Source organism: Nuphar pumila, chromosome 15 (genome assembly GCF_984573655.1).
Source record: "Nuphar pumila chromosome 15, dmNupPumi1.hap1.1, whole genome shotgun sequence".
Taxonomy (NCBI): domain Eukaryota; kingdom Viridiplantae; phylum Streptophyta; class Magnoliopsida; order Nymphaeales; family Nymphaeaceae; genus Nuphar; species Nuphar pumila.
In genome coordinates, this window is record NC_143263.1 from 46,055,559 (window position 1) to 46,067,734 (window position 12,176).

The window sequence follows — 12,176 nt, forward strand, 5'->3', positions numbered from 1 at the left end:
GATAGTCACGACAGTTTTGATTTCTCATTTTAACTTTTATTCAGCATCCTGGGTTTCAATTCATGTTTGCTTCCTTGTTTTAGCTTGCTTATTCTTTTAATCGCATTTTTATGATTCATGATGTCTCATCCATTTGAATTTACCCTTTGCTCCGTTGCGTTTTCATGACAATTGATGTCTCGGCTAGTTTTGGTTTGCCATTTTTTTCTTTTTTTTAGATTTTCCTTTACGGCAGATATGCATCTGCATCATCTTGTTTAGTTATAACATTTCATTTCGGATGAATGACTCACTCATTCATTCACCTTCCTTATGTATATATATTTAATTGTAATTTTTTTTTATATATCATGCTACCTGTATTCTAAGTTTCTGATGGATTTTTTTTACTTCTTTTCCTGAAATCTTGCTCTTCATCGATTGGCATGTACTTATCATTTCCTCTTTGTTCTTGTTACATTCCATTGTTGCATTGTAATTTGTTTACAAAGATTGGCCCTCTATTACGGATCAGCCCCATTTGACTTGTCTTTCAATGTCATTTGCATGATAGCACTTAGCCCTGATTTATATTTTCTATCATTACTGCAAATATCGGATCGTGCTCCACCCATTTCCATTATCTTAACCATGCTTTCATGATTCAATTTCCATGGCATCACTTGTATATATATCAGTCATATGTTTAACTTCTACATCATAATTTACTTAAAGATTTCCTCTGTTTGTTATTCTCCATCTCTTCATCCGTTTGTGATTTAGCAACAACATTCTTACCAACTTCACTCATCACATTTATTAACCTTCAGCATCTTATATCATGGCATATAATGCTGTCATTAAATGTCTTTTCGCCTGAAGAATGAACTAGGAGTTGCAGAAAGAATGTTGAATCCTCGAGCAAGGCATTAATAAAAGCCACCTTCATTTGGTAGTGAGTATGCTGTGACATGAATAAAATTATCCTTCACTGCAATGAAATGAAAACCATGGGGTCTAAAATTACAATTTCTAAACACAGGGTGGTCATAAATAGACTTTACAAACAGCATCTAGCGTATTTAGCAAAGGTCTTCTTCAAAATGATGCTACATGATGGAATATGTCCAGATAGAGAGATTTATAATGTTTTAATTGATGGTTTTTGAGCATCAAGGTGACACTGATTCAGAAGATAAACTCCATGCAAGGACGATTCAAAAGGGGCTTGGATCGATTTTGGGCATCATGATAAGCAATGCTCGTGTAGAATGCTGTAGCAGAGTGTTTTCTCTTTCTGACTAATGTCAGCCAAACTGAGGATCTAAATGACAGTATGGGCATTGAAAACAGGCGCTATTCCGGAAAGTCTGAGCTACCCAATGATACTGCCAAGGGTTCACGATTCATGCTCATTTTTGCATATGTGAGATTATGTGTTGAAGTATTACATACACTGGTCAACAAGCAAGGAAACCTTGAGAGGCAACATGTTTAAAAAGTGGTCTCGTGTCAGAGTAGCTGCAATCAGCAGTAAACCCTGAACATCTCTGCAATCTGGTTGCAGAAGGAAGCCAACTTGTTCTTATTAACTTACTTGTTAGCTTACTTGTTCCTAGCTTACTTATAATTTGGATATGAAAATTCCTATTCTCCATAGTTTTTGTTTGAATAGGTTTTATTAAGATGATTTTTTTTTCTGCAAAATATCTTGTTGTAGAATCATGTTTGCAGCGTGTCATGCATCTTCCTCTGCATTTTCCCCACTCTGCAGGAAAAGGGATGTCATATACCCCCCCCAAAAAAAAAAATGGAGCTTGCCTAATCTCATTCAAATTTCAAGCAATCTTTTATCGAATTTTCTTCTTTTTTAGTTAATGATAAGTCTGTGATTTTGTTTCTAAAATTTTTTATCATATTAATTCATTTAGCATATCTTGTTTCAAGTCCTCGACACTATCACCCTTGCTGCCCGTGCCTTCAGTAGATGAGTCACCTGTAAGTATTGCATTGCATATAACCAATATTGGTCATCCTCTCATGATCTCTCTGCATCAATTCGTTGGTCATCCCCGACATCCCATCTAATATCTGTTAAATTTTTGAATGAGGGTTGGCCCAGGTCAGTTAAGTTTTTGAATAAGATTGCCATAATCAAGACAGTCATCATTGCTATCTCAACAGTCCCAGCTGCTCCCCTTCCTATGGTAGTTGTGTCCAAGTTTCTTTTTCAAATATCAACAACCTTCTACAAATAGTCCTGTCACGACCTCCAGTCATTTCCTGCATTCTTCACTCATTCTTTATTTATTTTGTTTTGCTTCAGCACCTACTCCACTTATATCCACAGCTAGCACACCCTTCAACACTCACCTCATTCCCCTCCACCTGCACCCTGTAATACACATCTTCTCTGCATACTAATATCTCACTCAAGCACCTCATCTATACCTGTTACACAGTACATACTCAATGATTGCACAGGTTTACACAACATCATACCTACCGTGGCCTTCAAACATCTATATCCTCCACTTGTAGCATCCATTCACTTGCACCGTCATACTTTCCTTAGCACCCTGTTGCTACAATTCCAACACACCACTATTTCACCTACACTTTCTGCTAAATTCCAGCAATCATACCGCTATTGCTTCCTTCGATTCATCTCAGCATATGCATTATCCATCCTCCACACAGCATTCTCATTCACTGTCACCACTTTACAGCACTGCCAGCACTCTCACAATAGCCAAAACACTTCCATTTGCCTACAGCTAACAACTTTCATCTGTTGTTTTCATTTTCTTGCATTTTACTTCATTATCATTCATATTGATCTGCTTTCATACTCACTCAATTAAACATTTATAAGTGTCATGCATGCATTTTTAGTTTATATGCAACACATAGGTGTTGATTACCTATGCGTCTCTTATCAACTCATGCATAATTCTCAAATATTACCTATGCATTTTTCCCATTAACTCATATGTTGCATTTAGGTACTATAGGTGCATTTTCCCATTAGTTCATATATTACACCCCATATATATTTTCTGATTTGGCATAGGAATGATGATTTGTATACACATCCTCCAAAGCTTTCCCATATGCATTTCTCATGTAAAATGAGAATAGTATTTTGTTTATGCATTCTCAATTAGAATTGGCATAACCATTTGCATTTGCACTTTCAACCTAATTTCTTCCATTTTCTTTTATCTTTGCATTGTGATAACTTTGTTTTGCAGGAATATGTAAAAAAGCTTGAATTTCTTTCTTAGATTAGAAATTTTTCTTATAAATTCAATTCAACCTGTAATAGTTAGATATAATGAGAATTTACATTTCCTGCCTTAAATTAGAATGTATGAGCATGCATATGTCTTGAAAATTGCTTATTTTTTATATCATTTTTTTTTTCACGAATGGGAACACGAATGACACGTGCACCATTTCATAAAAGGTGATTAAATCCTAAGTTGATGATTTGCATCAATGGCCATAGTCAGGATGTGAACAAGACTTAGGATTTTCATCTTTTATGAAATAGCACTGGATCCACACTGGACCCTTTTCAAAAATCATCATATTTTTAAATATTTCCCTCTTTTATCAGAGTTTAGTCTAAAATTAATTCAATATATATATATATATATATATATATATATATATATATATATCAATGGCCATAGTCAGAATATATTGAGAGTTAATTTCATTTTAAACTCTATAAAAACACCAAAATATATTTTATTCTTCACCTGAATTTAAATGTGATTATTATATAATACATTCAATGACCATAGTCACAAATGTATTATATCTTCAATCTTATTTTAATTCACATAAAGAATAAAATAAGATTTTCAAATCCAATTTCAAATTATTTAAATTCATTCATCATTTAAGATAGAATTGCATCATATTTTCAAAATTCTTTTTCAAAAACCCAAGTGATTTTGAATATCTTTCTTCAAGTTTCTATTTCAAAACCAAATTCTATCTCATTTTCAAGATTCAAAATTCGATTTCAAAGTCCAAATTGACTTTGAAATTTCCAATTCATGTTATATTCAAAACTTCGATTTACAAATCAAAATTCAAACTTCAAAGTTCAATTTAACTTTGAAGTTTCTGATTCAAAATCAAGTTTATTTTCTTATCTTCAAAATCAAAATCAAAGTTTGAGATTGACTCTGAATCTCAAAATTTGACTCTTTTTAAATTCTAAATTCAATCTGGATTTTCAAAACCCAGACCCATCTTCAAAAGTCCCATTTGGACTTTCAAAATCCAAATCCAAAGTTAGAACTCAATCCCAATTTGGATCCAGATTTCCAAATGCAATCTCCACTTTTGGATCTCAGACTCCAGATCCAAATTTCATTCCAGATTTCGGATCCAATTCCATCTTGGATCTCAGACTTAAGATCCAAAATTCCATCTTGGATTCTAGATCTTGGATCCAATTCTATTTAGGATCCAGAATTCAACTTCATCTTGGATCTCAGACTTCGGATCCAAATTCCATTTAGGATCCAGAATTCAACTTCATCTTGGATCTCAAACTTCAGATCCAAATTCCATTTAGGATCCAGAATTCAACTTCCTCTTGGATCCAGACTTTGGATTCAAATTCCATCTTGAATTCAAATCAAATTCTATTCCCAATTCCAACTTTCAAATCCAATTCCATTTCATTCCAGATTTCAAAATCTGAGTTTATCTTGATTCCCAAAATTCCAAAAACCAATTCTGTTTCTCAATTCTATTTGAATTTCTCAAATCTCATTCTGATTTCAAACTTCAAAGCTAGAATTCAATTCCATTTCAAACATTCATCCAGGTTCAAAATTCTAATTCAAAGTCCATTTACAACTTTGAAACTTCCATTTTCTTCTCCTTTTATCTCAACTTTAAAATCATTCCTTTCAAAGTCCAGATTTATTTTCCCAAAACTCTGATTATTTTCAAAGACTTAGAACTTCAAAATATCTCTCCTGATCTATCTCAAGTTCTAAGTTAAGATTCAACCATTCAGAAGCCATTTCTTCACTCTATTATCAAATTCATCTCAAAAACACTTGGGGATTTCCAAATCATTTTTTTCAAAAAGCGCATACATCCTTGCATTGCATAAGCATGATTCTTCGTGTATTTAGATTTAGCATAAATTCTTAGATAATGTTTTAGCAAAGCAAAAAGGCATGAATTCGACCCTTGGTTCGATTACCCCTGGTAAAGGCGCCAGGAACGATCGAACCTCGTACCGACAAGCGAATCCCGTCTCCCAATTTTTCCACAAATATTTTAAAACGGAGGCGAGTAATTTTCTAAATATTTTCAAAATTAAGGTCAAGTGAGACTTCGCAGAAGATTTCCTCTCTCTCTTCTTCTTTTTTTTCTCTTCTCTCTTCTTTTCTGTCTTTTATTTTCTCCCTTCAAAAAGGAGGAAATAGAGGCTGGAAAGGAAAAGAGAAGGAAGAGAGGGAAAATTTTACGATGATCATAGAGGTGCACAGGTAAGGTGGTAATGAAAATGCAGTGTGGCTAGTAGGCACTATGAAGATTTTAATTGTTGTGTTGTGATACACATGGCAAGACATTTGTGAAAAATGGTGAGCTGTGAAGATAACAGGTGGCAAGTTGGTGGCTGGGCTGTAATGGTGTTGGCATGTGTTGCAGGGAATGTGTAGTGGAACAAGGGGTATATTGCTACTGTAAGAGCAATAGGTCCAGCCGGTGTTGAAAGGTGGAAGTAGTGACTGTAGGTGCTGATTTAGCTGCTATATGGTACAACATGGGCATAGGGGATGATGTGAAGGATAGGCAATTACTGGGGTGAAAGTAGTGCTGACTATCATGACTAGGAATAGATATGGTAAATATCGAAGACATATGAGGCTGGATACAATGCAGTGAAAGATATAGGGGGATAATGGGTATAGGTGGTTTGGGAAATGCTAACGATAGCTATTTGAAGGGATGCAATAGGCATAAGATAGGTAAGTTATATGGGGAATGAAGGTGAGATTGAAGGTTAAACTGCAGTAGATATACAGTGAAATATTATGTAAACATATATATGCTAAAGGAATGCAAAAAGTGTAAGTGTTGGGTGGGGTAGCTACTGCAAACAACATTGTAGCAGTGGAAGGAAAAGGGGTTGTGGAGATGCTACAGTGTGAGTGGCATTGTACAAGGTGTAGGGGAAATATGCACATCAAGATAGCAGTGAAGGTGTGCAACAATATTAAACATTGCCCTAATCCAATTTGGGCTAGGTCTGGCAAAAAAAAATGTCCAAGAACAATGACCAAGCATTCAGCAGCAACAGTCACAACATTACCACCACTTAAACTTTCGACTTCTACCTTGTCCTTTGTGGGACAACTTCACATGACCTCCACTGGATTTCCTTCCAACATATGAACAACTTGATAAGAAATGAATCTACAATGGCTTCTTTATAAACATTATGAGAGACACCCTAAGTTGGGCTTAAAATAGTTGTGATCTTGCCTACAAAGGGGGAGGGGAAAGCAATCATCATTTGATCCAGTTTTGCAACCAGTCTTCTTCAAACCAGGAACCAGTTCCCAGATTTGTACTTCTACCTATGAAAGGAAAGCAGCTCCTCAAAACTCCCCAGTACTTCAGGAATTCATTCAACCGAACAAAAGGAAAAGTATGCAACTGAACATTTAGTTCAGCTAACTTTGATAACAGAAAATATGACGCTCTAATAAAGTCCATCGATTTTGATGGCTTCAGGGCACATCCTCTTTCTTGCCTCAAAACCAATGGATAAGATAACAGGTGCTTCATTTTAAAAATAGTTGCAGTTACTGTTATAGAGGGACCACCAAGGTAGATGTAGAACTGATGTGGCATACGAAATGCAACAATACAACATTAATTTAGAATTACCAAGAGAAAAGGAAAGAGAAAAAGTAACAGAAATATTCATCTTGATCCCTATGATATATTTGCAGAACACCATGACTAGAATTTGATCATACAGGCAAAACATTCATGCTCCAACATCAAGCTTTTAGTCATATTACCACAGGCTGATCCAGCTCTTCATCTTCCTTGGGGGTGTGGACAGTGACAAGTGGAGTTGTCTAAATGTTATGGTAGAGCATTGGTGCCAAAATAATCTAAAAAAAATGAGAGGATGAACACAGAATATTGATAACGAAATCACCATGAAGAATTACCGTGAGCTCAAAGAGAAATATACAAACCAATAAACCAAAGGATATACAAAATGGTGACTCAAAATAGAACAGAAATTAAATTTGATGCTTGAATTAATAAGTATAAAGGCACAATTGATATTATGAAATGAACCAGAAATGAAATGCTGGTAAAAATTTTCTGTAACTAGAATGAAGCTATCCACTAAATGAGGATGTTCTGATAATAGCAAAAGCACACATTGACGTATGTATGAAATATATACACTATAATCACTGAAATATAGAAACCAGAATGCAATGATTTGCAATCACGCATTAAATACAGTGATCATGATGTACACAAGAAATCGCAATATTAACGAAAATCAAGATGCAGTATGGCAACATGTTTTCTGGTGTATTTCATTGATATATTATTTCAAAAATGGATGTCTAAACTTAGGCAAACACGCAAGAACCAGTGAAACGCTAAGTAAATCAATGAAGGCAAATATTAGGAAAACTTATGATACAAAATAAAGAGAAGGAGAAAAGAAAGAACATATAACTAAAATCAAGAGAGAATAAACACATATTGCAAGCATTAAACCAAAGATATTGATGTAACCATCCCTGCCAAACTTCCGATCCTCAGGAGCATATGTCAATTAAAATATCAGAAACAACATGATGGACCGATCTAGGCAAATGGCCTCAAGGACAAATGCATAGATGGTAAAAATGACCTAAAATCGAAATGTTGAATGGGAGGAAGAACAAAGAAATGATATGTTCAGATATTGAGGATATGATACAGCATAGTGAGTGCTTATGAAAAGCACATGATGGAAGTGTCGTTCCTGAGAAAATGGATTGTTGAATGACCCAGCAAGCTCTATATCATCCCTTATAGAAACATGATCTTAGAGCATGCCTATCGCCAAGGCGATTTCAATCGTTCCAAATCGTAAATTGCTTAGGCAACAACAATACATAGTAGATAATGGAATGCACAATGTCATAAACAGGGAATGGCGAAAGGAGATTGAAAGGGTGAACTAAAAATTGACCAGGAAGCAACATAAACAGGATCTTACTCATATATAGAGTGAGGAGATCCGGTGAAATGAATCGTGAAAATGAATGTGGGGATTTAGAAGATCCTGTTGGTATTGCACGAGATGAGCCGAAGTTGCTATAAGCAATCCAACACCACCCATGGTGCATAAATGGGGACTAAAACAAGAATAATGAGATTGGTTTAAGGCAACAAATACAAATAATCAAGATAAAGCGATGATGATGAGCAACATGAAAACCAAAAATTTGGCTTCAAAAGCAAAGAGCACCATACGAAGCAGAAAATCTAAAAGGGGAAGTCAATGTATAAACTTAAAGCCATGAATCAACAGGAAAAATAGATTAAGATTCAGATGAATTACCTAAAAGGATTGGATTCGATTCTGAGTCCGTGGAACAGACATTTTTGCTCTGAATCTTATATTTATAGATTTGTTGGAAAGCTGTGCAAATTGCACACAACTTTTATTTGAACCACCTCTGTCGAAACAGAGCACACAGGTCCCAAAAATCTGTTTTTTAGAGTTCTATTCAGACTCAGCATCATATAAGCTTCCATGTGCATTTGGATTCTGGATCATGGATCGGTGTGTACCGAGTCCACACCGTACCATTGCATCATTTTGGTATCAGAGCGAAGGTTGCCAGTTTTTTTGATTCGACACAAGTCCCAGTGTGTTGGAAAGTCAATTTTTTTTAAGTACCATTCACCATGGTGGGTCAGATCGGCGATCGGAGTCAAAATGACCTTAATAGAAGAAGAGATGATCGTGACCAACGATACGAAGTTCGAAATCTTTAAAGATAACTCGATGAAGCTAGGCGCTAAATTAAAGAATTAACTCATCAACTGGCCGAAAATGTGAGAACACAAGAACGATGAGTGGAGCAAACACGGGGTTCCCAAGGAACACGCGAGACCCAATCTTTTGACTTTGACGATGATTTTGAGTCAAATCGTCACAGCCCAGAAAGAAGAGATAACTTCCAACCGAGGAGATCACATTGGGATTTTGGTCTCCGTTTCAAAATCTCAGAATTCAAGGGAATTGGAACTTCCGAAGAGTTCTTAGATTGGATTAGCGAAGTTCGTGAAATCCTAGAGTTCAAAGAAGTTCCAGAAGATCGTTGTGTGAGATTGATATCCCTTAAACTGAAGGGTCGAGCTGCAACTTGGTGGCGACAGCTCAAGCAAACATGCAGACATCAGGGTCGTGCGTCGATTGAGCGTTGGGAGCACATGGAGGAGAAGCTTTGTGCTCAATTTCTGTCATTGAACTATCATCGAGAATACCAATGTCTGAAACAACGAACCAGATCGGTGGATCAGTACACCAAGGATTTTCATGATCTTGTTGCATGGAACGACATCCATGAAAGTGAGAAGCAGTGAGTCTCGAAGTACATTGGAGGTCTGAACTTTCAATTACAAGATATGTTGAATTTTGTTGAGTGTTGGACAGTGTCTGAGGCACACCAAAAGGCACGTCAATGGGAGAGGTCCACCCAGAGAAAGACCTTAGCTAGGCCTAGTCTTGTGACTAGACCAGTAGTGCAGGCCCCTACAATCCTCAATGTGAAAGTTGCCCCACCCTACTGTCACCCTAATGCGTCAAACCCACCTAGGGTTATGAGCCAGAATGGCCTGGTAGTAAACCAGGCTAGGACCTCTAGTTCGAGCATCCCCATCAAGTGCTATACTTATGGGAAACCCGGTCATAAGTCCATAGAATGTCATGGCAAGGCCTTATTCGTCAAGGGATCTCATGAGGAAGAGGATGCTCAATTCAACCCCAATTTTGATCCCATTTATGATCTGAAGATTGAATCCTTTGAAGAAGAGTTGGAAGAGGAATGCGTAGACGAGGAAGTGTTGCTACCTGATAGAGGCAAAGCCCTCATCTTTAGACAAATTTGTTTAGCCCCGCGTTAGGAAATGAATGATCGTTGGCTTCGGACGCACATCTTTGAATTTGCTTATACCATCAATGGAAAGGTGTGTTGCTCCATCATTGACTCTGGTTGCTATGAAAATGTGATATCGGTCGAAGCCATGACCAAATTAGGCTTGAGTTACCGGACTCACCCCCCTCTATATCATATGTCATGGCTCCAAAAGAGCACTGATGTCTGTGTCGAGCGACACTGTTTGGTCAAATTTTTCATTGGAAACATTTATTTCGATAAAGTCTAGTGTGATGTGCTCCATATGGATGCGAGTCATATTATTCTCGGAAGGCAGTGGCAGTATAATCGATCTGTTATCCATAATGGCTAATCTAACTCATAATCATTTACGTTCGAGGGACGAAAGATTCATTTGAAGTCATCCAAGGACTTACCACCTTTGTTTTCTTCATCTTCATCTTCATCTTCATCTTCATCTTCATCTTCATCTTCATCTTCATCTTCATCTTCATCTTCATCTTCATCTTCATTTGCATCATCATCTCGTACTCCATCTACCACCCAAATCTCCCACCCCACTTCATCTAAGCCTACTGCAATGAAGGTTAAGCTTTCAAGTGCTTTTATTGCCAGACATGAACTCCAAGAGGCTCTCAGTCAATCAAGCATGTGTTACTTCCTATTCTCTGTTGATTCTAGTTCATCACCTGGCGAGCTTAATTCTATCATTGTGGATTCTAGAGTTACACCAGTGTTAGAAGAATTTCATGAAGTCTCTCCCGATGAATTACCTGATGGATTACCCCCTCTGTGGGAAATCCAACATCATATAGACTTCCATCCAGGGTCAGTGTTACCACATGCCCCACATTACCGCATGAGTCCTATGAAGTATGAAGAATTTCATAGACAAGTTGAGGAATTATTGACTAAGGGTTGCATTTGTGAGAGTCTTAGTCCTTGCGCGGTTCCTGCTCTTCTTGTGCCAAAGAAGAATGGGATATGGCGAATGTGCATTGATAGTCGAGCTATCAACAAAATAACCATCAAGTATAGGTTCCTCATTCCAAGATTGGATGAGTTTTTGGACCAACTAACTGGTTCAAAAATATTCTCTAAATTAGATCTGCATAGTGGATATCATCAAATACGAGTTAGACTTGGAGATGAATGGAAAACCACATTCAAAACTCGTGGTGGTCTCTATGAATGGCTCATGATGCCATTTGGATTATTCAATGCTCCATTTACCTTCATGAGAATCATGAATCAAATTTTCTGACCTTACATTGACAAATTTTTGGTCATCTATTTTCATAATATTCTCATTTACAGTCAAACTGAGCCCAAACATATGAAACACTTACATTTAGTGTTCGACATCCTTAAACGAGAGCAATTTTATGCATCCATAGATAAGTGTGTCTTTTGGGCCACTGAAGTTTTGTTTCTCGGTTTTGTGGTGTCAACCTCGGGTATATCTATTGACCCTTCGAAGGTCGAGTCTATTCAAGATTGGCCTATGCCAACTTCTATCACTGTCGTTCGCAGCTTCCATGGATTAGCTTCTTTCTATAGGAGGTTTATCCCACATTTCAGCAATATAGTTGTGCCATTGACTGATTGCATCAAAGGAAAGACTTTTCAATGGAATCTGGAAGCTCAACAATCTTTTGAGCGTTTAAAATCCTATCTTTGTTCGACGTCTGTGTTGGTCTTACCCAATTTTGATCTTGGTTTTGAATTATCGTGTGATGCGTTTGGAGTAGGAATATGTGCTATTTTGAGTCAAGAAGGTAAGCATCTTGCTTACTTTAGTAAGAAGTTGAATGAAGCTAAATTGAAGTATAACACCTATGATAAAGAATTATATACGATTGTTAGAGCCTTAATGCACTGGAGGCATTATTTAATTCATCAAAAATTTATTCTTCATACTAACCATGAAGCTCTCAAATACGTCAATGGTCAGCATAAATTGAATGCACGTAGAGCCAAATGGGTCGAATACCTGCAAGA